This window comes from Saimiri boliviensis, chromosome 3, assembly GCF_048565385.1.
Source record: "Saimiri boliviensis isolate mSaiBol1 chromosome 3, mSaiBol1.pri, whole genome shotgun sequence".
Lineage (NCBI taxonomy): Eukaryota > Metazoa > Chordata > Mammalia > Primates > Cebidae > Saimiri > Saimiri boliviensis.
This window is the reverse complement of record NC_133451.1, coordinates 135,037,983-135,064,752: the sequence shown is the minus strand read 5'-3', so window position 1 is coordinate 135,064,752 and position 26,770 is coordinate 135,037,983. Positions and strand designations below refer to the sequence as shown.

The window sequence follows — 26,770 nt, the reverse complement described above, 5'->3', positions numbered from 1 at the left end:
GAGCATTAGCTGGTGCTATGGTGGCTTAGAAATTTTCAGGGGCTTTTACCTGTTTTTCCATAACTCTAGCCGACATGTGGGAGCCTTCACCACAGCCTTACCTTTACATTGCAATAAAATCTAAGCTGATCTCCTTTCTCTACTCTCAAATCATTTGTGAATCTGCTTGGGAGCCTTTCTCGCTCTCCCCAGAAAGCCTCATTGTGCAAGTAGTAAATGTTTGCATATCCTCTTGGTGTGTGTGTACCATTATCATCAGTCTGTATATGTGACTCCAGTTCAGGTGTTTAGGGGTGAAGGAAGCCTATCACGTCTTCTTGTGAAGACCACAACAGTATGGGTTATAAAAATGGAGTTTAACATATATATCTCAAATAAGAACAAGATTACACCAGGCGTATTTTGTAATAACCTAATTTTTATTGAATAATGTATTTTCAACTTTATTAAATATTTTTCACAGTATCATATTTAGTGACAGTATATTATGCCAGCATACAGTGCAAATGATCTAACCAACTTATTATTGGATAGATATGTTGGTTCCATTTCTTCCCTAATTTAAATAAGCTACAATGAATAACCTTCCAGCTATACCTTTGTGTTTATTCTTGATGGTTTCTGTAAGATAGTTTTGCATTTAAGTATTAATGCATCATAAGTGCATTCACTAAACATTTATGGAGCACCTAAGATGCACAATTTTTGGGACTCCTTAACATAAAATACATCAAATTTTCTTGCAGAGAAGTTCCAATACAATAAGGGATCCAGAAAAATATTTACAAATTGAAAAACTGAATTTTTGGTTAAATTAATATTGGTTTTAACTGTCTGCATTAAAAAAAATCACAATAGCTCTTTTTATATGTATAAAATTTTATTAGGTGTGAAGTTTGCCACAGGGTGGCATTAATACATTTCTATTTATTCGTGATATATTAATGAACAGTTTCTTCTCTGATCTATTTTTAGTGAGTTATAACTGGAAAAAATAGGTTTCATTTGATATTTAAAAAATTAGATTATATAAAAACATAACCACAAGGCAGGATTTTTATTTAACACTGAAATATTACATATGTTTTTATAATCACAGAGCGTGACAAGTGATTTCCTTTTTTGAAAACCAAACTCACATTACTGAACATAGTTGTGTATGTATGTGTGCAAATGTATGGACATATGTGGATGAAATAACCAATTTACAGAGTTAGGCTTATTTTCTGATCTAGTGCCTAATCAAATTTCACGTTTGAATGTTTGCTTTTTTGAGAGATGGGGAAGAGGGAGGGACCAAGATGGCTGACTAGAAGCAGCTGTGGTTGGAGGCTCCCACCAAGAAGAAAGAAAACGGTGAGTAAATCCTGCACTGGCAAGTGAGGTATCCAGGTTCTTTCCTAGGGGCTGACGAGGTGGTTGACATGACCCACAGAGAGTGAGGAAAAGGAGGGTAGGGTGAAGGCCCAACTGGTAGCCTCATGGGGCAAGGGAAGCTCCCACCCCTACCCAAGGGAGGTGGTGAGTGATTTTACTACCCCACCTTGAAAACCATGTCTTTTCCATGGTCCTGAGGTCCTTATAATATATTACAAAATTACTTTGCAGAAGGCTTGTACCAATTTATACTTACACACTAGAGGTATTATTATGTTTGTTTAACCATACCTTTACCAGCACTGGGCATCTTTAATTTCTCATTGGGTTTATTTTCTGACCTAGCATCTAACTGAATGTGTCTAATTGTCTAACTGATGTGTGCAAACCACAGGTCAGGAGATCCCCTCATGAGCCCATGCCACCAGGGCCTTGGGTCCCAAGCACAGAGCTGTATAGATACCCAATGGCTGCTCAGCTAGAGACTGCTGAAAACTACCCAGTTACCAGGGGGAGAGGAGACCATCCTCACTGATGCCTAAGAGAATCGGGGAGACTGGGCAGTTTGGACCTAGGAGGAATTCCCCACAACACACCACAGCGGCTGTGGCATATTGTGTCCAGATTGCCTTTTCTGCTTAGACCCTGACCCATCCCTGCTCACCGAGTGTGGCCTCCCTGTGGGAATTTCAGCAACTCCAGCAAGGGGTTTACTGAACTTTCTGGGACAGAGTGCCTAGGGGGAGGGGTGGCTGTAATCTCCACAGATCAGTGGATTAGTCTTTCCTCCTGCTGGCTCTGAGGAATCCAGGCATTCTGGACAAGTGGGATTCCCCCCAGGATAGTGCACCCCCCTACCAAGAAGAAGCCAGAGTGCTTCGTTAAGTGGATCCCTGATCCTGTGCCTGCTGACTAGGTGAGACCCCACAACAGGGTTACTAGACACCTTATACAGGAGCATTCCTTCTCTCTGGTGCCCTTCTGGGACAGAGCTCCCAGAGGATGGAGCAGGCACCCATTTTTTGCTGTTCTCCTGCCTCCGTGGGTGAAATCTCCAGGTACAGGAGGGATCCAGGTGAATAGGGTCTGGAGTGGACCCCCAGCAAACCACAAGAGCCCTATGGAAGAGGGACTTGACTGCTAAAAGAAGCAACAAAAACTATAGCATCAAAAAAAAGTCCCCCAAAAAACTCCATCCAAAAGTCTAGCTTCAAAGATTGAAGCTTAACTCATGAAGATGAGAAAGAATCCATGAAAAGACTCTGAAAACTCAAAAAGCCAGAGTGCCTCTTCTCCTCCGAATGATCACAACACCTCTCCAGCAAGGGCACAGAACTGGGCAGAGGCTGAGCTGGATGAATTGGCAGAAGTAGGCTTCAGGAGGTGGGTAATAAACTTCACTGAGCTAAAGGAGCATGTTCTAACCCAATGCAAAGAAGCTAAGAATGATGATAAAACATTATACGAGCTGTTAACGAGAATAACCAGCTGGGAACATAAATGACCTGATGAAGTTGAAAAACAAAACACAAGAACTTTCCAATGCAACCACAAGTATCACTAGCTGAATAAACCAAGTGGAGGAAATAATTTCAAAGCTTGAAGGCTATCTTGCTGAAATGAGACAGACAAGACTAAAGAAAAAAGAATGAAAAGGAACAAATGAAACCTCTGAGAACTATGGGATTATGTAAAAAACCCAATTATGACTGATTTGGGGTACGTGAAAGAATGAAACCAAGTTGGCAGGGAGAATGAAATCAAGTTGGAAAACATACTTCACGATATCGTCTTGGAGAAATTCCCCAACCTAACAAGACAGGCCAACATTCAAATTCAGGAAATCCGGAGAACCTCAGTACCATACTGCATAAGAAGATTAAACCCAAGACACATAATCATCAGATTCTCTAAGCTTGAAGTGGTGGAAAAAAATGTTAAGGGCAGCCAAAGAGAAAGGCCAGGACACCCACAAAGGGAAGCCCATCGGACTAATAGTGAACCTCTCAGCAGAAACCCTACAAGCCAGAAGAGATTGGAAGCCAATATTCAACATTCTTAAAGAAAAGGATTTCCAACTCAGAATTTCATATCTGGCCAAACTAAGCTTTATGAGTAAAGCTGAAAGAAAATCGTTTTCAGGAAAATGCTGAGGGAATTTATCACCACCAGGCCTGCCTTGCAAGAGCTCCTGAAGGAAGCACTAAATTTAGAAAGGAAAAAGCATTACCAGCCACTACAAAAACACACTGAAGTACAAAAACCAATGACACTATGAAGCTACTACATCAAAAAGTCTGCAAAATAACGAGCTAGCATCAAGACAGGATCAAATTAACCTTAAATGTAAATATCAACCTTAATAATATTATTGTTAATATTTAATAATAATATAAATATTAATTAATATTATTAACCTTAATATTTTAAATATTATTAATATTTAATAAAATTAATGTTAATATTAATAGGTTTATTAATGATATTAATTAATATTAATAATATATCTTAAATGTAAATATTAACCTTAAATGTAAATGGGCTAAATACCCCAATTAAAAGACACAGAATGGCAATCTGGATAGAGTCAAGATTCACTGGTGTGCTGTATTCAAGGGACCCATCTCGGTGCAAAGACACACATAGGCTCAAAATGAGGGTTGGAGGAAAATTTACCAAGAAAATAGAAAGCAGAAAAAAGCAGGGGTTGTAATCCTAGTTTCTGACAAAACAGACTTTAAACCATCAAAGATCAAAACAGACAAGGACATTATGTGATAGTAAAGGGTTCAATTCAACAAGAAGCACAAACTATTCTAAATATATATGCACCCAATACAGGAGCATCTATATTCATAAAACATGTTCTTAGAGACCTACAAATAGACTTAGACTCCCACACAATAATAATGGGAGACTTTAACACCCCACTGTCAATATTAGACAGATCAACAAGACAAAAAATTAACAAGGATATTCAGGACTTGAACTCACCTCTGGATCAAGTGGACCTTAATAGACATCTACAGAATCTCTACCCCAAAACAACATAATAAACATTCTTCTCAGTACCACATGGCACTTACTCTAAAATCAGTCACATAATTGGAAGTAAAACACTCCTCAGCAAATCAAAATAATTGAAATCATAACAGTCTCTCAGACCACAGTGCAATTAAATTAGAACTCAAGATTAAGAAACTCACAAGCACCACACAACTACCTGGAAATTTAACAATCTGCTCCTGAATGACTCCTGAATAAATATTGAAATTAAGGCAGATACCAAAACTTCTTTGAAACCAATGAGAACAAAGCCAACATACAAGAATCTTAACACAGCTAACGCAGTGTTAGGAGGAAAATTTATAGCACTAAGTGCCCACATCAAAAAGCTAGAAAGATCTCAAACTGACACTCTCACATCATAACTGAAAGAACTAGAGAGCCAAGAGTAAAGAAACCACAAAGATAGCAGGAGACAAGAAATAACCAAGATCAGAGCAGAACTGAAAGAGAGAGATACAAGAAAAACCCTTCAAAAAATCAGAAGCTGGTTTTTTGAAAAAATAAATAAATAAATAAATAAAATAGACCACTAGCTGGACTAATAAAGGAAAAAAAGGAAGGAATCAACAAGACAAAATAAAAATTCATAAATGGGATATCACCAGTCATCCCTGAAAACTAAACAACTGTCAGAGAATACTGTAAACACCTCTATGCAAACAAACTAGAAAGAAATGGATAAATTCCTGGACACATACACCCTCCCAAGACTGAACTAGGAAGAAGTTGAATCCCTGAATAGACCAATAACAAATTCTGAAATTGATATAGTAATAAATAGCCTAACAACCAAAAAAAAGTCCAGGACGAGATGGATTTACAGCTGAGTTCTACCAGAGGTACAAAGAAGAGCTGGTACCATTTCTTCTGAAACTATTCCAATAAACTGAAATGGGGGGACTCCTCCCTAACTCATTTTATGAGGCCAGCATCATCCTGATACCAAAACCTGGCAGACATACAACAACAAACAAAGAAAACTTCAGGCCAATATTCCTGATGATCATCAATGCAAAAATCCTCAATAATATAGAGGCAAACTGCATCCAGCAGCATATCAAAAGGCATATCCACCATGATCAAGTCAGTTTCATCCCTGGGATGCAAGGCTGATTCAACATATGCAAATAAATAAATGTGATTCATCACATAAACAGAACTACAGACAAAAACCACATGATAATAGACACAGAAAAGGCCTTCAATAAAATTCAACATCCATTCCTATTAAAAACTATAAATAAACTAGATATTGATGGAACATACCTCTAGATAATAAGAGCTGTCTGTAATAAACCCACAGACAATATCATACTGAATGGACAAAAGCTGTAAGCATTCCCCTTGAAAACGGGCACAAGACAAGGATGCCCTTTCTTGCCACTTCTATTCAACATAGGAGTAAGTTCTGGCCAGGGCAATCAGGCAAGAGAAGGAAATAAAGTATATTCAGATAGGAAGAGAAGAAGTTAAACTGTCTCTATTTGCAGATGAAATGATCCTATGTCTAGAAAACCCTGTCATCTCACCCCAAAAGCTTCTTAAGCTGGTAAGCAACTTCAACAAAGTCTCAGGATACAAAATCAATTTGCAAAAATTACAAACATTCCTATATGCCAATAGTAGGCAAGCACAGAGCCAAATCATGAACAAACTCCCATTCACAACTGCTACAAAGAGAATAAAATATCTATGAATACAACTAACAAGGGGAGTGAAGGACCTCCTCAATGAGAACTACAATCCACTGCCCAACTAAATCAGAGAAGAAATAAACATTCCATGTTCATGGTTAGGAAGTATTAATATCACGAAAATGGCCATACTGACTTAAGTAATTTATAGATTCAATGCTATTTCCATTAAACTATCATTGACATTCTTCACAGCATTAGAAAAAACAAATTTCAAGTTCATATGGAACCAAAAAATAGCCTGTATAGCCAAGACAATCCTAAGCAAAAAGAACATCGCTGGAGGCATCATGCTACCTAACTTCAAGCTATACTACAAGGATACAGTAACCAAAACAGCATGGTACTGGTCCAAGAACAGACACGTAGACCAATGGAACAGAATAGAGACCTCAGAAATAAGACCATACATCTTCAACCATCTGATCTTTGACAAACCTTATGAAAACAAGCAATGGGGAATGGATTCCCTATGTAATAAATGGTTCTGGGAGAACTGGCTAGCCATAGGCAGAAAATTAAAATTTGACCCCTTCCTTACACCTTATGCAAAAATTAACTAAAGATGGATTAGAGACTAAAATGTAAAACCCAAAACTATAAAAACCCCAGAAGAAAATGTAGGCAATACCATTCAGGCTATAGGCACGTGCAAATGCCCCTAAATAATAGGCTGGATAAAGAAAATGTGGTATATATACACGATGGAATACTACACATCCATAAAAAGGAATGAGATCCTTCCCTTTGAAGGGACATGGATGGAGCTGGAAGCCATTATCTTCAGCAAACTAATGCAGGAACAGAAAACCAAGTGCCACGTGTCCTCACTTATAAGTGGGAGCTGAACAGTGAGAGTACATGGTCACAGGGAGGGAACAACACACATTGGGGTCTGTTTTGGGGTTGGGGAGAACATCAGGAAAAATAGCTAATTCATGGTGTGCTTAACACCTAGATGATGTGCTGATAGGCATAGCAAACTACCATGGCTCCCTGTTTACCTATGTAACAAACCTGCATGTCCTGCACTTGTATCCTAGAACTTAAAATTGATTTTCTTTTTTTCTTTTTCTTTTTTTTTTAAAGAGACTAGGGTCTGGATATGTTGCCCAGGCTGGCCTGGAAGCAGTCCTCTGGCCTTAGCTTCTTGAGTGTCTTGGACTGCAGGTGCTTACCACCACACCCACTTTAATATTTCCTTAAATTAAGGATCCTCAGTAGTCCATTCTGGCTCTCTCCTACCCCATTAAAATCGCGGGGTCAGGGAAGTTTCAGGAAGTACACTCTAATAGCTTCTTCCCACCTGTAAACATCTGATAATGCCCCTGCTGGCATTTCCTTCCCTCCTTGGCAACCACTGGCCTAGGGAGGGCCTGTTGACAGGCAGTGTCGTCTCCAGTATACCTGAATGAAAAAAAGGATAAATGCCCTTTTTTTTACATACGTCTTTTGAAAATCATTTTAAGTCATTGCTATAAGCAATGTGCAAGGTATGGGTAAAAATTCTTTTTTAATGTGGATATTCAATTGCTCTAGCACTGTTTTTAGAAAAAAAAATCCTTTCTCTACAAAATTCCCTTTACATCTTTGACTAAAATCAGTTGACTATGTATTCTCTTTTGTGTTCCATCGATTTATTAGTCATTGTGATGGAGTCTTGCTCTGTCACCAGGCTGGAATGCAGTGGCACGATCTCAGCTCACTGCAACCTCTACTTCCCAGGTTCAATCAATTCTCCTGCCTCAGCCTCCTGAGTAGCTGGGACTACAGGTGTGTGCCATAACACCTGGCTAATTTTTTGTGGAAGTATCTTTCAGAAACAATGATGGAATAACAACATTTCCAGGGATACAAAGCTGAAAGAATTAATAACCAGCAGATACATATTATATATATATATATAAATAGATATATATTTATATAAATACTATGTATAATACTTCCTTTATGTTAAAGAAAATTCTTTAGGCAGAAGGAGGATGATAGCAAATGGAAATATTCATCCACAGGAAACCCTGAAGAACACTATGAATGTTCATTACAAGGGTAAATATACAAGATTTTTTCTTAGCCTTTAAGTCATTTTAAAAGATAATTTATAATAATGCCAATAAACCATATGTAACACTACTGAATAAAAACAACGTATTCTTGGGTTTATAACATGTAGAGGCAAAATGTATGAAAACAAAGGCACAAAAGATGAGAAAGGAGAAACAGAAGTATACAATGATGAAGTTTTTATACTCTGTGAATTAGTATAATATCACTTGAAAGTAGACTATCACATTGAAGATACAGACAACAAATGCTAAAGCCATGACTAAAAGAACATAAAGAGTTCTAAATCAACAATGGAGATAAAATGGAATCATTTTAAACCAGTTTCTAAACCAACAGTTTAAACAGTTTCTAAACCAACAATGGAGATAGCATGGAATCATTTTTTAAAAACCCAAACAAGGCAGAAAAAGGGGAACAAAAAATAGGTAGGAGAAATAGAAAACAAACAGCAAGATGACATTTAAGCCTAGCAATATCATGGTCACATTAAAGCAAAACATCTAAATATCCCAACCGAAAGGCAGTAATTATCAGATTAGATTAAAAAAAAAGCAAGCTCAGAGGAAAGTTAACATGGCTACATCACTATCAAAGAGAGAAAAGACAATTACCAGGAATAAAGAAGATAATTTCATATTGATAAAGAGGTCATTTTATCAGAAAACACAAAATAATTGTAAACAAAACTGTACAGACAAATATAAAACTATAATCAGAGATTTTAACACCCCTCTCTCTCTCAGCAAATTATACTAGTAGACAGAAAATAAGAATATAGATTTGAGTAACACAATTCAGCCAACTTGACCTAGTTGACATACATAAAATACTCCACTGAACAACAACAGAATACATATTCCTTTCAAGTGTATTTGATGTTTTACCAAGACAAATTATATTATGGGTCATAAAACAAGTCCCAATAAGTTTAAAAGGATTCAAGTCATACAAAGTATGTGCTCTGACCACAGTGGAGTTGGATAAGAAATCAATAACAAAAGGATAGCTGGAAAACCTATAGAATCCTTCAAACTACCCACTACTAAATAATCCATGGGTCCAGATGAAATCAAATAGGACATTTAAAAGTGTTTTGAACTGATTGAAGATAAAACACAACATATCAAAACTTGGGGGATACCACATGTATGAGTTTCCTATTGCTACTCTGACAAATTATCACAAATTTAGTGGCTTAAAACTACCTGAGTTTATTATCACACATTTCTAGAGATTAGAAGTCTCGCTGGGTTAAAATCAGTGTCAAGTGGGCTGTGTTCCTTCCAGGGCACTAGGCAAGAATCACTTCCTTGTCTTTTCTAGCTTCCACAGGCTGGCCACATGTCTCGTCTTGGGGCTTTCTTCCATCTGTAAAACCAGCGTTTGCATCACGCCAACCTCTTCTTCCCTCATCACATCTCCTTCTCTGACTCCAACCCTTCTGCCTCCCATTTAGAAAACTTTTGTGATTAAATTGGGATCACCTAGAGAATCCAGGATACTCTAATTTCAAAATCCTCAACTTAATCATTTCTGCAAAATCCCTTTTGCCATGTAAGGTAATATATTCACAGCTTCTGGGAATTAGGGTATGGACATCCTTAAGGAGGTTATGGTTCTCACAAAAGAGTTATGGTTCTCACAAACTGGTGACATGAATCCATTAAGCTGTGTGGCATTTCCAGTGTAAAGACATTGTTTGCTGGCTACGATCTCTTTTTGTGGCATATGAGGTGTAAAATGTTGTCAAAAAAGAATCTGGTGTTTAAAAGAACCAAACGATGGTGACATTAAATGTTCACTTTGATTCCAAAAAAAAAAAAAAAAAAAAATTTGGTCCGTATGACTCCATCTTTTCCAGAGTGAAATTTCTACTTCAAGTGTTTATGAAAAGGTTTTTGTTAGTTTTGCCGTATGATTTTCTACTTGAATTTAGGTAGTAATCTAAATTGTACTTTAGATTAAGAAGGGAATGAATTACTTTATGTCAAATACATACTTATATAAAGAAATATTCTACCTACAAAAGGTGTATTGTAAATAAAATAATTAACTTTTATTTTTTTCATAGTATGGTTGGAAAAGTAATTATTTTGATTTATTAGCAGCTGTAAGTCTAATAATAATAATAGTAGTAATTTTACACTTTTAACTATATTACAGTAAAAGTGTTTTTTGAAATTAAAATAAATGTCTGGAGGTCATGCTAAATACATTTTAAACTTAATATCATTATAGTTTTTTAATACTGCAGATTATTAAAGCTAAATAAATAAGCCTTATGCAAAGACTTAAGAGATTTTCTGAAACTTACAAAGTAACTATCACTTACTGACTGTGTACTTTGTGACAGTTACTTAACAAAATTATTTTTTATTCTCGTAATGTATTTATTAGGTAGATGTCATTATTCTCATTTTAGAGATGAGGAAATTGATATCTAATGGGGTAATACAATTTGCCCAGAGTTAGAGTTAGTTAAATTGTAGAGCCTGGATTTAAACAGGTCAAATAACTAATACCTAATTATGCCACACTGGTCAAAACTCTCAACTCTATAAAGAACTTCCAATTATTAAAATTTTTAGGAATATGTTTTAATAATGAATTTGTTGGTTAGTTTTAGCTTTTAACATATCAAGTAGGATAGTAATGTTTTATAAATTTTCTCTCCTATTCCGTAATGTAATGACAACTTCATGTCACGCTTCAAGTCTGGTTATAAGTCACATTTTGAAACACTTTGCAGTTCCATGGTGCTTTCACATAGTTTTATCTATGAATTCTCATAGCCGCATCGGTATGACATTAACCTCATTTTTCTCAGACTTTACCACCTGGCCTAGATTTCCAAGATTCTTAAACCAGTGTTTTTTTTTAATGATTCCAAGCTAGTCTTTTTATGTCATTAACTTATTTTATTAAAACAAATAAAACCAAAATGACAATGATATAAAATAAAGTCGTTTTTTCTACTTTTATAATAATACCTTTAAAAATGAAGTTTTATTTGTAATATATTCTTTTTACATTTGAACAGATATTAAAACATTTTTCTCACCATAGTAATACCAGTTTTTGGGTTGCTTTGCAGTCTTACAGGCAATCTCACTGAATTTGGTACTCAAGAGTATTGGTGGAATATTCTCTGATTATCATTTGGTGCCAGACTGACAGGAAGCAATGAATATATATATATATGTGTGTGTGTGTGTGTGTGTGTGTGTGCGCACATATAAAGGTTATTGCATGGCATATAATATCTACATTTTATACATTTTATTGTTTGCTTATTAAACAGTATTTAATTAGTGCTCATTTAAAAATCTCTTTGTACTGTGAAACACAAGCAAATTTTATATCCGAGTCGTTATTATCTTATTAGGATCCAGAACTAAGTTGTAGGAGAATTCTTTAAGGTGTCTTAAAGATCATACTTCCTCAAAATATTATACAATATTTTTGTACTCCTATTATAATATGGCTCCAACTTATTATGAATGTTTGTTGTTATTAAATGCTTATTTTATATGTTATGAGTTGAATTGTGTCCCTCCAAAAAGATACAGTATGTTGAAGTCCTAACCCCCAGTGCCTAAGAATATGACCTTATTTGGAGATAGGGTCTTTATAGAAGTAATCAAGTTAAAATGAGGTCATTAGGGAGAACCGTCATCCAATATGAATGGTGTCCTTATAAGAAGGGGGCATTAGGACAGGCAGAAGATGGGAGTGAGACATTTACACACCAAGGAACACCAGAGATCGGTGGCAAACACCAGAAGCTGGGAAGGGGCAAGGAAAAATTCTCCCCTAGAACTGTCAGAGAGAGCATGGTCCTGCCTGCTGATACCTTGATTTTGAACTTCTAGCCTGCAGAACTGTGAGACTATGAATTCCTGTTGTTTCAGATCATCTGGTTTTTGGTGCTTTGTTATGGCTGCCCTTGGAAAGTAATACAGTACCTGAAATAGAAATAGAACCTCTCCCTTTAAGAACTGACTACGCTGAATATACTGAGACCTTAAAAACCAGGACATGCTCATGATTGACTTTTTCTCTCACCCTATTCCATCCAAAGCTTCACTGTTAGAAGTAGCAGAAGGTCCTGGTCCTACTCTCAGAAGCCCTGCAATATGCACCAGCTAAGTCCGGCTTCGCTTACCAATATGAAGTTTACAATACAGAGGCCTGTGCTTTAGTATAAAGCAGGAGCCTTTAGATGACATTCCAAACTGCTGTCTGGCCAGACAGCAGATCTTTCCAGTCTTGTCTTCACTTTTACTCTGTGAGCCTTGTCTATAGCCAGGCAGGCACTGCTCACTCTTCTGTCATTTCTTTCACTCTGCCTTGGCTGTCCTGTGGTGCCAGGCTGGCAGGAAGCAGTGAAAACATGAGTGTCAAAGCATTGATAGGAAATGTGGCTGAGGCCCTTTGCTGTTAGGGCTCTGAGTTGTCTCCCTCAGGGGGGGCATCTGCTGTCTCTGTGTGGAGAGCAGGTGACTTCCACACTTTACATCTACTGCCCTGGCTGCTCACTGGAGCTTCTGTATCACAACTACACTAGAAAGACTTGAATAGATTTGACTTTATTTATACTTTGATTCTGACCTCAAAATCATCAACCCTTACTGAAGACATGTACATTTCTGACAGTGACATGGTCAGTCTGCCGATAATCCAGACTCAGGCAATCTTTGTTTTCTTCCATGGTCAATCACCAGATGAGATCAGTGTTTCAATCCATAACATTCCTCATTTTGTTCCTTTCATATTCACTCACACTTGCCAGTTTCCTATTCTAGATAATGCAGGTTACTATAATAGTCATTTAATTGGTTTCCCTGTCTCTTGTTTCCAGTGCAAGGGTTTTCCAATTCTAAAGTAGTTGATTGTCTTATCTAATCAACCAGATTGTAAACTCTTTGAAGAGATGGATCTTTGCATATCTAGGAATTTATCATAATAGCATTGTCTCACTCAAAATAGCAGTTAAACACCGTAAATTCTACAGACATTACCTGGAATCCTAGTTCTACCACTTATTAGCGTTGTGAAATGGGTCAAGCTGCTTAACTTCTGCCTCAGTTCACCTATTGGTAGAATAAGGTTAATCTACGCTCATTAGGTTGTAGTGAGAGAAGGTGGTGTAAACAAAATCGTAAATGTAAAGCCCTTAGGACAGTGCCAAAGATATGTAGTAAAATATTCACTTCTATCTTACTGTTTTGCACTTTGATGTTCATCGAATATTTGTAGACTAATCAAACTGATACTATATTAACTCAAGAATGGACATGTGCTTTGACTGCATCTGAACATACGTTGCCTCTCTTAATTACGGTGATGTAGTCCTAAGCTTTTTGAGTTCCTCAAGCATACAGTTAGGATGACACCTATTCATAGGGCTGTTTAAAGATGAAAATAAATGAGTTGCCATTGGTACGGGCTGAGTCCAGAGCCTGACATATAGTAAACACTAAATAAATGGTACCCAGTAGAAAGAAATCATGGCCGTACTATTAGTAGTAAAGCAGTGTTAGCATGATGGTGGTGGTTTTAATGGTAGTAATGGAGTGGGCAGCAGTATTTCATTTAGTTTCTTATAAGTGTGGGACATATAAGAAATTGAAAGTAGCTTGGGGAAATGTGAGGAAAAGATGTAAAGATTTACTTTGAGATTGGGTGGGCATTGATAGTTGAAGTCATGGAAGTGGATGAGGTGGCTTGGGCATGTAGAGGGCCACATGGGAGAATAAAGGAATCAAGGGAAGGGAAGGACAAGGAGAAAGTTGAGGCTATTGAGAAGTCGAGGGTATTGGGTATTAGTAAATTCTTATCCATCTGATTCAGAGACAGTGGGAGGAAGCATGTAAGTTCTAAGAGGGGCAGCTGTGATAAGAGAGTCAGGGAAGACAGCTAGTGCTGTGCTGTAGTGCCTGACCAGCCTGCGTCTCCAGTCATTTCTCAAACGCTCTTATCTTTCCATCTTGCTTACACTTTGTCTCCTTTCCTTAACATTTAAAGAATTAATTTCTATATAAAAAATTTCTCATATAAAAGATTTATCATAAATGAATAAATGTGACCATATTCCATCTGCTTTCTTTAATTCAGTTATTATTATTTTTTTGTTTGCCTCCCTTTTCCCACTGCTTCTCTCTCCTGCTTATTGGCACTGCTTCTGCCTATGTAATCATAGACCTATAGACCTAGCACGTATACTCTTATACTTTGTATTAACCCTCAGATAATCATATATAGACGTGAATGCATATACACATATTAACACATTGGTATGTAATAAAATGTTCTGATATCTGATAAGCCAAGTCCTTCCTCCTCCTCTTTTCTGAGAAAATATTTTTGCTCTTATTTGGCATTTGTTCTTTCACGTGAATTTCAAGATTATTTTATCCAAGGAGGAAATTCTAATTAGATTTGTTTTGAGTATATAATTAACTTAGTAGAATTGACATTTTTATTATAATGTCTTTCCATCTAAGATAATGAAAGTTCCATTTTTATAGATCTTGTTTTATTGTTCTTCAATACATTTTAGAAATATGTGCCATGGATCATATCAAAGAATTGTCAACTTCCACACTTTGCTTAGAAAGAATGGTATGAGGTTGGAAACAATTGCAATTTTGTATGTTAAAGACTGGTGTGTGTCTGTCTGTCTCTGTGTGTGTGTGTGTGTGTGTGTGTGTGTGTGTGTGTGTAGATGTAGCATTTAAGAACAAAACCATATTATTCACTGACCTGGAATTTCGGTAGGAGAGACTTGGGAAGTCACAAGTTACATCTACTGGGGATCGACCAACTTGGTACAATAGCTGTTCAGCCACTGTACCAAAGGAGACAGTCCCCCATGTGGGGGATGGGGTTGGGCATGAGGAGCTGCCTATCAGAAAGCATTCGAGTATAGGAAATCATATATTGTGCATAGGTGAAAAACAAAGAAAGCTATGGTTCAGAGCAGCCAGGAGGAAAACCCAAGGAAAAGTGACTATATCTTACCAAATAATACATTTGATGACTAACAATTATCCAAAACTGTGTATTTTACATATTCCATTTCTATATTTAATATTACACATCTTAAAATCACAGGATGACTTATCAGTGTGTGATAAGAACTAAATTCAGATGATGCCTGGGAGCCCAAGAGAAAGAAATCATACTGAGAGGAATGGATGTATTTAGTATAGAAATTCAGATAATGTTTTTCTAAAGGTGTGGAAGTGGCGTCTGGCTTCTCATGATGAGAATCCTAGTTGGATGGAGTGGGGATTCCAGAGAAAGAAGTCAGAAGGATAGGACAGAAAGAGCTGTGAGGCCTGAACAAGGGCTACACATGACTGGTTCCTGCCCAGATTGTGGCAGAATGGGGTCTGGACACTGGGAAATCAAGGCTGTTTCATGTAGACTTCCTAGAACTAAATTGAAAGGAAAACCCTAACTTTCCACCCTAAGTAACAAAAGGACCAAAGTCTACTCCCTTTGCAAACCTCCCACCTTTTCTGGCAGATGGGAAATTGCCTGTCCACAAATCAGACTGATTGCAGGTGGTCTTTCGATTGCAACTCTGTAACTTCACTCTAGCCTCTGAATGGTTGCTGTCCACATCTAAACAGACTGACTGCCAGCTGAGTCTTCATTTACATGGTAGTATAACTTTGTAATTTCACCCTAGCTTCTGCATTGTGCAACCAATCAGAGGCTTGCAGAGGAGTGTGACCTTTGTAACTTCACTGCAGCCTTTGGTTGGGTGCTTTCTGCAACCAGACATCGCGGGCTACCACTTCATTTACATGAGGTGAGCATGAAGTGGCCAATGGGAAACTTCTAGGAGGTATTCGAACCCAAGAAGATTCCGTGTCAGGGCCCTTGAGCTGCAGTCTGCTCCCGCACTGTGGAGTGTATTTTCGTTTTCAATAAATCCCTACTTTCCTTCTTTTGTTGCTTCATTCTTCCTTGGCTTTGCTGGGCGTTTGGTCCAATTTTTTTGTTCAAAATGCCAAGAATCTGGACAACCTGCAGTCACGACCCTCTATCGGTGACAGAATTCCTCTGGTCCCTGGTGACTTCGGAGTGATTCTAAGGCTTACTTGGTGGTCAGATTGATTCCCCACTCCCTTCTTACTGCTTTCAGTAAAGGGAAGAGTGTTATGAACCCAAGCTGGCAGGACTTAGCCTCAGCTTTCAAATACCCCCTGTGATGTACCAGTACTTTATAGAAAGAAAATATTCTTAATCTTTGAAGCTAGAAATTATACCCTAAATGTATATGTGTGTTCACTATTATTTTCCTTGAAAAATATTCTTTTAAATCTTAAAAAATAGTTTTATCCAAAAGAAAAATCTTAAATTTTGCCTCAGTGATTCAAATCATATTGATGAATGCTGTCTGATTTAGGTTTTTTAATGATTCAGTGATTTATCCCAAATAAGTCATAGTTCTTCTGCCTGCCTACTTTTAGTATAAACAGCCCACAAATATTGTACCTTAAATAGCATTCCTGGCAACTGCAAATTAAAAATCATGTCTATTCAGCTAAATAGTAAGATGATATCCACTTATTATTTCTGATGTTTTCTCTTTTTTCTAAGTCTCTATATTGCTGCATTTAAATGTGTAGTTTAAACAAAGCATTCAATACAAAATGTAAAATATGACAACTGTTTTAAATAATATCTAGAAAAACTAAGATTTATCTATAATTTATTCTCTAAGGGTAATCCCAAGGAATAGTATCTTTATCATCTTCTTTAGAGTCATTTTTATTGTAATTATGCATAGCATATGGCCTTTTAAATTTTGTAATTTTTATTTATGATGCTTACAATGCAGTGCTCATAATATAAAATAGGTTCAGTTATTGTATTTATTCTTTTTCCACTGCAGTTTTAAAAAAGAATAATAAACTCCCAGTGAACTTTTACCCTGTAAATGACCTGATACAACACATTTGAACTTGCAGTGAACTTAACACATGAACTTTCAGTTATCCTCTGAGAAATATAGCAGATGGAAAATAGGCAGATTTTTCAAATATTTTCAGATGCAGGACTTTGACATGCTCAACAGAGGCAACAAGGCTGGTTATCTCTTTGCAGTGTTTACTTTGCTGTCTTTGTTGTACTGCAGGCTGTTAAGTTATATTATATGCCTGAACAACAGAGAGGTTCAGTTATATTTGTGTTTGACCAACACCTTGATTTTAAACCAGTTCTTGTGTATGTATTTAAAGACAAAACTAATTGGGTCATAAAATGTAACAAATTCTAAGAGAATTTTATTGAACCCATTGAAATAATATTGTTTCAAATCATTTAGATACTAGGGGATTTTAAAGGTTCCTTTCAGATTTTAGAATATGAATCAGCTATAATGTCTTTTCCTCTGAATAGTTTTCAGCTAGAAATTCATGTCAAAATGTGTGTGGTTTCTGAAAGGTCATTTGGGAAAGACAGAGGAGAATTAACTGAGCACTAACTATTCTACTATTATTGCTATGGTGTGAGACAGGCTCCTTAGAGTTACTTAATCCTGACAACTTACTTCCAGTGTAGTTCATTTTACAGAATACAAAATCATGCTAATTTTACAGAGAAAGGACACAGATGTTGAGTAACTTGCTCAAGAAAACACAGCTAACTAGCATTCAACCTTAGGTCTCTCAGAACCTCAAACCCTTGCTCCTTGAACAATTTCATGCTCCCAGAAACAAAATATTTTGTTTGATCAATAACTGCTAAAGATCAAAGTGTGATAAAACTATAATACTTTTATAATCTTTGTTTTGAGAATTTAAAGTTTCTTTATATTTATTCCACAGTATCTTTAAATAATTTAGGTAGAATAAATTATTTCAGAAAGCTCTCAGTGGTTTAAAGATAGTAGCTAAGATTTCTGCTTCTCTCAACAAAAAACTATACATCCTTACAGTTGCCAAAGAATGCAGCTGTGTATACTATTTATCTTCTGATACGCATCTCTTTCCTTAGAATCAATTCTTTTCAACACCCACTTCATTCTCAGACCATAATTGATTCATCCTAAGTAGTGTTTTAGATGTTATTTAGTTGAGAGAGATTATATTTAATGGACATAGATGTGTAAAATGGCACACAACTGCATTTATAAGATCAGAATGTGAACTATGTTAAGCTATCATTAGTCCAGCTTTTTTGACATTTGACTTAGCAATGACAGTATCATTGGTCAGGCAGATAATCTTTTCATTTGTACAAGGTTGTGCTCAGAAGCTTAAAAGGCCTGTTGTAGTCTTGTCAGTGATATAATTTTAATGTATAACAAGTTAAAATAAGTTATTCCTTTTAAGGGACTTTCTAATATTCTTCATTCTTTAATTTTTGCACTTTGCATTCATTTTTAAAAATAATTTTGTCATTAAAAGTAGGAACAGATTTTGTTAAAATAAGTGATGCTGTTTTCCTCTCCAGTGTTTACTTTTGAAGATAGAGAAGTGTAGGCTCAAAATGAAAAGAAGTCTATTCCTTCCTTTATTTGTTTTTCCTAGAGATGGGATCTCTTTTTGTTGCCCAGGTTGGATATGAACTCCTAGGCTCTGTCCTCAGCCACCCAAGTATCTGGGACTACATGGTATACACCATGGTACCCAGCTCTGTCTTTCATTAATAAGATCTTCTCTCCTGTGTTATTCTGTTACTTGTTCAGAGTTGAGGGAGGAACATACTAATTTCCTTCCCTATGTATAATACATAGGGAGACTTAGAAGTAAAATATTAATTTCCCATAGAAAGTAGGGAGAAACCTTAGTTGGAGGATAAGTCCACAGACTCTCTCTGGTTTCATGACATTGATTAAGATTAATTGGTATATATAAATTCCCAATTTTATAGTTACCTACTCTTCCAAGATGGCAATTTCTTCGATTTGAGGTTTTCGTTGTTTAACTTAAACTACAGGTGTATACTTTGGCACTGCAATTATAAAGCATCATAGAGGGGAATTTTAGTTTGGATTTTGAAATGTTAATACAGGAACATATCTGTATGATGTTCAAAATGATGTATATTTTAGACATGGCATGGAAATGGCAGAAAACATCAAATTTAAGCATTTTTAAACATTGTAATGAATTTTTTTCTTTTGTCCTTTTGCTTTAACACAGGCTTCTGAAAGTTGCAAGGAAATATTGTTTCAAATAATAAAGTGTCAGCTAAAAAAGCTGACTTAATAGGAAGTTAGCATAAAATTTTATTAGTTTTCTATTAATAATTTAAAAATATATTAGTTCGGGATTTTTTGATTTCAAGTGACAGAAGCTTAAACTGGCATAAACAAAAAAGGGTGGTAGTCACATGTGAACATAAATACACATATTTGGATCATATTGTGTATCATTTTTACCTCTTTTTAGAAATGTTAACATTAGGCGTATTCCTTCATGATTACACACTCTTTAACAGTATTTCAGAAGCGCTCGATAGCATTTCATTATCCACATATATCAAAGTGTAGTTAACCATCCTCCTCCTGTTAGACATTTACATTGCTTTCAATGTACTTGTATCCAAATTCTCTGCCCAAGTAGAACAAAAAGCGTGATTGGAAACTTAAACAACAATGAAATTTAAAGCCACAAAATATTTGTCTGAGTTCAGAAATAAAACTGAAAGGCAGCTGTAGTTAGTTATTTAGTATTTAGCTACTGAATATTTTTAATTATTTATTAAATTCAGTGTGACTCAAATAGTTTTTAAAGAATACACTTCTTATAATGAACTTTAAGTATCAATTTACTTTCTGGCTTTTGTTTGTTTTGGGCTTTTGTCAGTTTGCAATTGTGCCAACCTTTCAAGTTTTCTGCATATAATTTTAACCAGTACCCCCACAATACATGCTAAAGTTTGCAGTTACATTTTTAGAGCCATGAGTTACTTGAATCTTTGTTATAGACATATTCTCTACATATGCCTCTGTTAAAAAATGAAGCCACATAGCATTAAAACAGTTTTAAATTTTATGTATTTTTCTAAATTTTTGCAATGAAATTGTTTCCATTATAATCTCCCCACAACTTTCTCAAGCCTCTATTTTATCTCTATAAACATTATTATTATTTCATTATTTAAGAAAAGATAATTACTGATTTACATATTTAGAATAGTTTTTATTTATTTATTTAATTTATATATATACTTTTTAGTGTATTTTAGGTTTTGGGGTACATGTGAAGAACATGCAAGATTGTTGCAGAGGTACATACATGGCAATGTGTTTTGCTGCCTTCTTCCCCATCCCCTATATCTGGTATTTCTCCCCATGTTATCCCTCCCCAACTCCTTACCCCCTGCTGTCCCTCCTCTAGTTCCCTCCCACAGACCCCAGTGTGTGATGCTCCCCTCCCTGTGTCCATGTGTTCTCATTGTTCAACACCCGCCTATGAGTGAGAACATGCGATGTTTGATTTTCCGTTCTTGTGTCAGTTTGCTGAGAATGATGGTTTCCAGGTTCACCCATGTCCCTAAAAAGGACATGAACTCATTGCTTTTTATGGCTGCATAGTATTCCATGGTGTATATATGCCACATTTTCCCTGTCTAGTCCATCATCGATAAGTATTTGGGTTGGTTCCAAGTCTTTGATATTGTAAACAGTGCTGCAATGAACATTCATGTGCATGTGTCCCTATAATAGAATGATTTATAATCCTTTGGACATATACCCAGTAATGGGGTTGCTGGGTCAAATGGTAGTTTTTGTCTATTTAAAAAAGCTTCTCGTCTACAGTAGTATGATTCATCCTAGGGCATGTTATTCCTATATAATCTCATTGTTTATATGTGTAAACTTTGACCATTTTTAATTATTTATTAAAGTTACTTTTGACTCAAAAATAGTTCACATAAATGCTTGTTACCATGATGGTTTCAGAGCAACTGCAGTCTACACGATAGGGCCCTACCTGAGAGCCCAAAGCAACGGAAAAGGAAATGGGAACAGTGGAAAGTATTTTTTAAAGGTTTGTATGTGAAGCAAAAAGACAGAATGTCTTGTCTAACTAATTTTTTTTATATAGACAGGGTCTTGCTGTGTTGCCCAGGCTGCACTTGAACTCCTGGGTTCAAATGATTTTCCCATCTAAGCCTCCTGAGTAGCTGGGACTACAGGTATGTGTGCCATCACACATGGCCAATCTAACTAAATTTAAAGTGTGATAGTGATCAAATTATTTGATAAAAGTCATTATGACACTCAGTGTTTTCTCCCAGAATATTTATGTATCCACTTGACACAAATTTGCTAGAAAACCTGTACATTTTTTTTCTCTTGACTTAGAAATTATGTTCAGAAAGGTAATATGATGTACACGGATGGTAGAATCAGAAGTAACAGACCTTTTGGCCACTTACATGGTACAGCCAACTGTTAGGTGTTTGGAGAGCACTTCACTTGCTCCAGAAACTTCTCTTTTCCTTAAAAATATCCAGATAAAGAAATTTTATATTATTTCTGTCACCAAATTGAATTTTATCATGTATTTAAAGCGTGTTATAGAGTTAATCAAGAAAACCTAGGTTTAAATATAAGCAAGCCCTATTAATACAATGTATAAGTGTTGGTGAGAGATATAAAAAATTAATTCTATTTGTTCTTTGTATGAAAAGAGACTCATATCAAATCATGTCATTCTTTTTCAAAAATGAACATCATAAAGCATTTAATAGTACCAGAAAACGTAAACAGGAAAATAAATGAAAATCTTTCATCTCATCACTCAATAGAGAATCAAAGTGTGTTTAAAGACAATTGCAGTTGAATTTTTAAGACTATCTACATCATTCATTCATACATTTAATCATTTATTCTTTTAACTAAGTCCCTTGCTACATGGCCATTCCTTCTAGGCCCTCGGTATATAGCTGTGAGCAGTACAGACAAGGTACCTAGCCTCTTGGAATGTAGTGAGTGGATAGAAATTACACTAGTAAACTCACAAAGAATCGCAAAATGCTTTGAGGAAAAATTAAAGGATGCTGTGAAAAATAATAGAAGAACATAATTTAATTTAGCTGCTAACAAAGGCTTTACCTAAGTGATTTTTTAAAACAGAAACCTAAAAGATGAGTATAAGTTACCTTCTTAGGCACTTAAAATAAAAGCAATGAAAACATAGTTATGTGACACAATATATGCCATTTATTCTTCTGTAAATATTATTGCATATTTCTAGATACTTCTAAAACATGAGAAAACCAAGTAAGTGTTAAAAGAGAAAGCATAAAACAAGATTTCTCAAGTTAAATCAAAATTATAGTTATGGAAATAAACGAATACTAGAATACTGCAAGACAGAAGATAACATGGTCATGCATTTTCATGTGCCAAATAACATAGCATAAAGGCACTTAAGTCAGAACTATTAATACCTAAAGAGAAATGGAGAGAAATGCAATTACTATGGAAGATTTTTAATAGATCTTAATATTTTTTCAAGTTGGTTTTTAACGGGACACAAAAGATTAGATAATATAATAGTATTAAAAATTCATAGCTACTGATAGAACATTCCCCCCATGAAGCCAAGCATGCACTTTGTTTCCAAGTATCTTCAAAACTACCTTAATCCTTTTCAGAAAGTAGATATTTTGGAGACCACTCTTTTGGACATGAGTAGTACAACAAGTTAGTAATTAAACCTCATACAACAACAAAAATAATAACGCTAACCCTTTGTTGATATAAAAAGCACTGGCATATGTAACTATTGGATCAAAGAGGAAGTGTTTAATTTTAGACTAATGGCAACGTAAGGATATTGAGTCTAGGACATATCAAATGTGGTTTGAAGCTAAAGCTATACTAGTGTGTGACTTAATAGCCTTAAATGATTTAGATTGCCCTGTTGCTTTAAGTGTAATTGTTATTGAGATCCAAGAATGGGTAAACTCTATCACTAACCAAAACTAAGGGAATGTTAGAATTGATCTACCACACATTCATGGATATATTTTATTACACATACTTTGCTACAGAGCTAGTCTTATGTTTCAAGAAGCTGGTTTAGATTATAGGGAAGTTCACATTCAAATTTTAGGATCTGAAGAGACATATGTGGCACAAGTTACAGCAAATTTAAGTGGAGTAAGTAGAACAGATTTCTTATTCCAGTGTAAATGAATGGGTTGGAATATTCTTAATCATGTATGTATAAAAATATTTATTGTATAGGCCAACCCAGTTAAGGTTTAATGGGTTATAAATTTTGGACTACTTCTATTTCACAGTATGTATTTTTTTTAAAAGATCTGTATTTCTATGACAAGTTTATTATATGTGTACACAGTGTGTATATTTTTAAAAATCTATATTTCTATGACAGGTTTGAGTTTCATATTTGTCTATGGCAAAACATATCCCAGTTCTGTTCTCTTCCTTTCTTGGCCCACCTTTATATTGTGTTATGTTCAGGAACTGGGGTGTCACGTATACGATTTTCTTTAAAAATTCTTACGGAGTTGTAAATCTTTAAACTTTCAACTTCTAACTACTTCTTAATATATGCTGTTATTCATCAGTAAAAACAGAAGTAATAGTTCTTCTATTCTTGCTGAAAGTTTTCTAGCTTTTCACTAGAAAAGGGATCAGACATTCAGAATTAGATTCTTTTGCTTATCTTTTAAAAATTTTAACATATAAAGCATGTCTTAATCTATTGTGCCTACCCATTAAAAATTAATTTGATTAATTCTAATTTAATCTGAGGCATTTCAAGATTACTTTAAAAATTTGATTGAGAGAATTAAACAAAGTATAATCAATATCTTATTAAATTATGGATAATAAATTTGACCTTGTCTAGGTAGTTTCTTTTCTCTATCCACGTATATATTTCTAGCAGCATTATTACAGGTGTCTCTTATTTTATTTATAAGCTTTCTATTCTCATCTTTATCTGTTTAAATACTTTTTTAGAACTTTAAATGCCAGTAATCACATTCACAAATGTTTGATCATCTTACTAATTCTGGATTATTTATAGACATTTTGTTCTGTAGTGATTATTTTCATTTAATAAGTGTTAATCAAAGATAGGAAAATGTTTATAAATAACAATGACTAGAGTAACAATAGTGACACTTAAAATATAAATGTGTTGAATACCAGCTTAAATTGCTGAAAGTAATTGAGGTAGAAATTTGCTTTTAAAATAAACCATTACCTCAATTCCTAGAAACAGGTGTTACCCAAAGCCATTGTTTTCATGATTCGAGGTACAGTATGTGAAGACTTCTCTTTAAATTGCATAAATGGAAATACTTGCAGTGCAGAAGTAATTACCCCTCACCTGTTTTATTGTTTTCTCTGTTTTAATGGAATTAAAAGATACTTTCTTCTTCCTCCTAATGTGATAGACATAGAATGGAATTAATTTTTATTATTCTCTGAGCCTTCGACATTGTATTTCTTAAATCACTGAATTGAAGGATAAACTCTTGTGTATTAAACACCAGAAACCGCCAAGTTTGCAAATGAGCTTCTGTTGTTTATTCTATGGAAGTTGACATTTGAAAAATGTAGGCAGGGGACATTCTACAACCGTCTGACTAGTATTTCTCAAAACTAAACTGGTATCAATGCATATAATTTAAGTAAATTCTAAACAAAAGTTAATTTGAATACCATTTTACTAAAGTATTTTTATGGCTTTTGTGAAGCAGTTTACATTGGTATATGATTTAAACTAGACAAAAATGTGTGAATGTTAAAAGGGAAAGAGTAGGAAAGGGGGAAGCTTATTTTGTATTAGTTTCAAGTATCAAAAGCCAAAAGTGATTTCTGTTAAAAAAATAATTATGCTCTTATAGCACAATAACAAATATTATTATTAAAAAACCAGGTAACACTAATTGCGGGATTCATATGTGGCAGGCACTGTTGTTAGTGCTTTACTTGTGTGAAGTCATTTAGTGCTCCTGACAACTTTCTTTTAGGTAGGTTCTGTTCATAGTTCCTTTTAAACATGAGAAAACAGGCGTAGAGTGATTGAGTCTTACATACATACATGAGGTTATACATAAGTCATACCTAAGATGTTACGGCTAATGAGGGACAGGGCCAGATATTGAATCCCCTATGGTCTAGTTCCATTTAGCACAAGTTTTATTTAGTGTAGAGAGTCAATTAAAAATACGTAAAACTCTTGTAACTGAATTATTAGGGCTTGAATAACATGAAAAGCTCATTTATTAAATTTTAGAACAGAATGAAATTAAAATAATATATTTTAGAGTCCTAGATATATTGAAGTAAAATTAACTCAGGTATCTTTATTGAGACTTTTGTCTATTTAGAGAATTTACTCTTCTATATAAGAATAAGCTCAACAAAATATTGGCTAAATATTTTACTTCAAAACCCTTTTTGGAGAACGGCTTCTTGTTTTCATAATTTTTGCAGTCTGTTATTAATTTTATTTTATAAAGCTCTAAAAGCAACAAGAACTTCGTGTGTTTTATTTTGTAGACTAGTGTGTGGTAAGGTCAAGACATAAACTTGGGACTATTTAGAATTATATGGGAAATTTTAGAAGCTTGATAAAATCCAGAAACAGAACCCAGGTGTTACAGTGCAGATATTTCACAATGCACAGAAGTATGTGCTCTATTAGTTGCCTGGTAGTGTAACTGCCATATTTTAATTCACTAAATTAAAATTAGTAAATATTAAACTTAAAATGAAGGGTTACTGTGAAAGCAACATATCGTCTGTTGTTTAGAAGCTTCTCTTTATTAAACATTCTTGAAAACAGTTACCTATGACTATTATTCATGGTTTCACTATAAACTCCAATTAATTTAGTCACATAAATAGTCAAATGAATTCTTCAAGTTGGATTTTGAGAGAGAGTAAGTGACAATAAACATGATGGGAAAGGTAGAAATTTACTTTAATTGTTGGTCTGATTAAAATAATGATGTCTCATATTTGTAGTTGAAGTGTTTCACATCTGATGCAACACTGTTTTCCATCATCACAGCTCTAAGAAGCACTTAGGAAGCCGATATGATCTGTGTTTTACTGAAAAGGAAAATTAAGTTATGAAGAAATGAACTGACTTAACTAAGGACAAGCAGGTATTTAGAATAAGAAGCGGAACTAGACCTTAGATTTCCACTCTTTTCCAGAGACTTTCCAAATGACTGCACATTTCAAAGGTGATTGACATGTTATTAAAATTTTCAGGTTAGATATTTAATGTACCATAAGTCTGTTTCAAACTAAAAGAATTGATTCACTCTACAATAAGCTATCAATTTACTACAGACCATCTTTGTTATAACTATTCTATGGAGGAAATTGAGCTGTCTGAGTTACATACATATCATTTTAAGTCAGCAGTCATATGAAAGAAAGCAATGGGCATCAATTAAATAAAAGAGTAAAAAACAAAGGAATTTTACAGATAAAATTTAAATGATTTTTTTCAAGTTTTCATTATTGTGTGTCAAATTGTATTCCTAAGATAAAATTAACTATTATTAATTTATGGGGGACCAAAAAG

At 35.0% G+C, this 26,770-nt stretch overlaps 1 long non-coding RNA gene across 2 annotated transcripts in view; it reads left to right on the top strand.

The window, feature by feature from the left end:
* Positions 1 to 26,770, top strand: part of LOC141584053 (uncharacterized) — a 113,967-nt gene that overhangs the window by 22,358 nt on the left and 64,839 nt on the right. For both annotated transcript variants that reach the window (XR_012516970.1, XR_012516969.1), the window contains exon 3: positions 21,284 to 21,374. This is a non-coding gene — a long non-coding RNA (uncharacterized LOC141584053). The remainder of the gene's footprint in view (positions 1 to 21,283; positions 21,375 to 26,770) is intronic.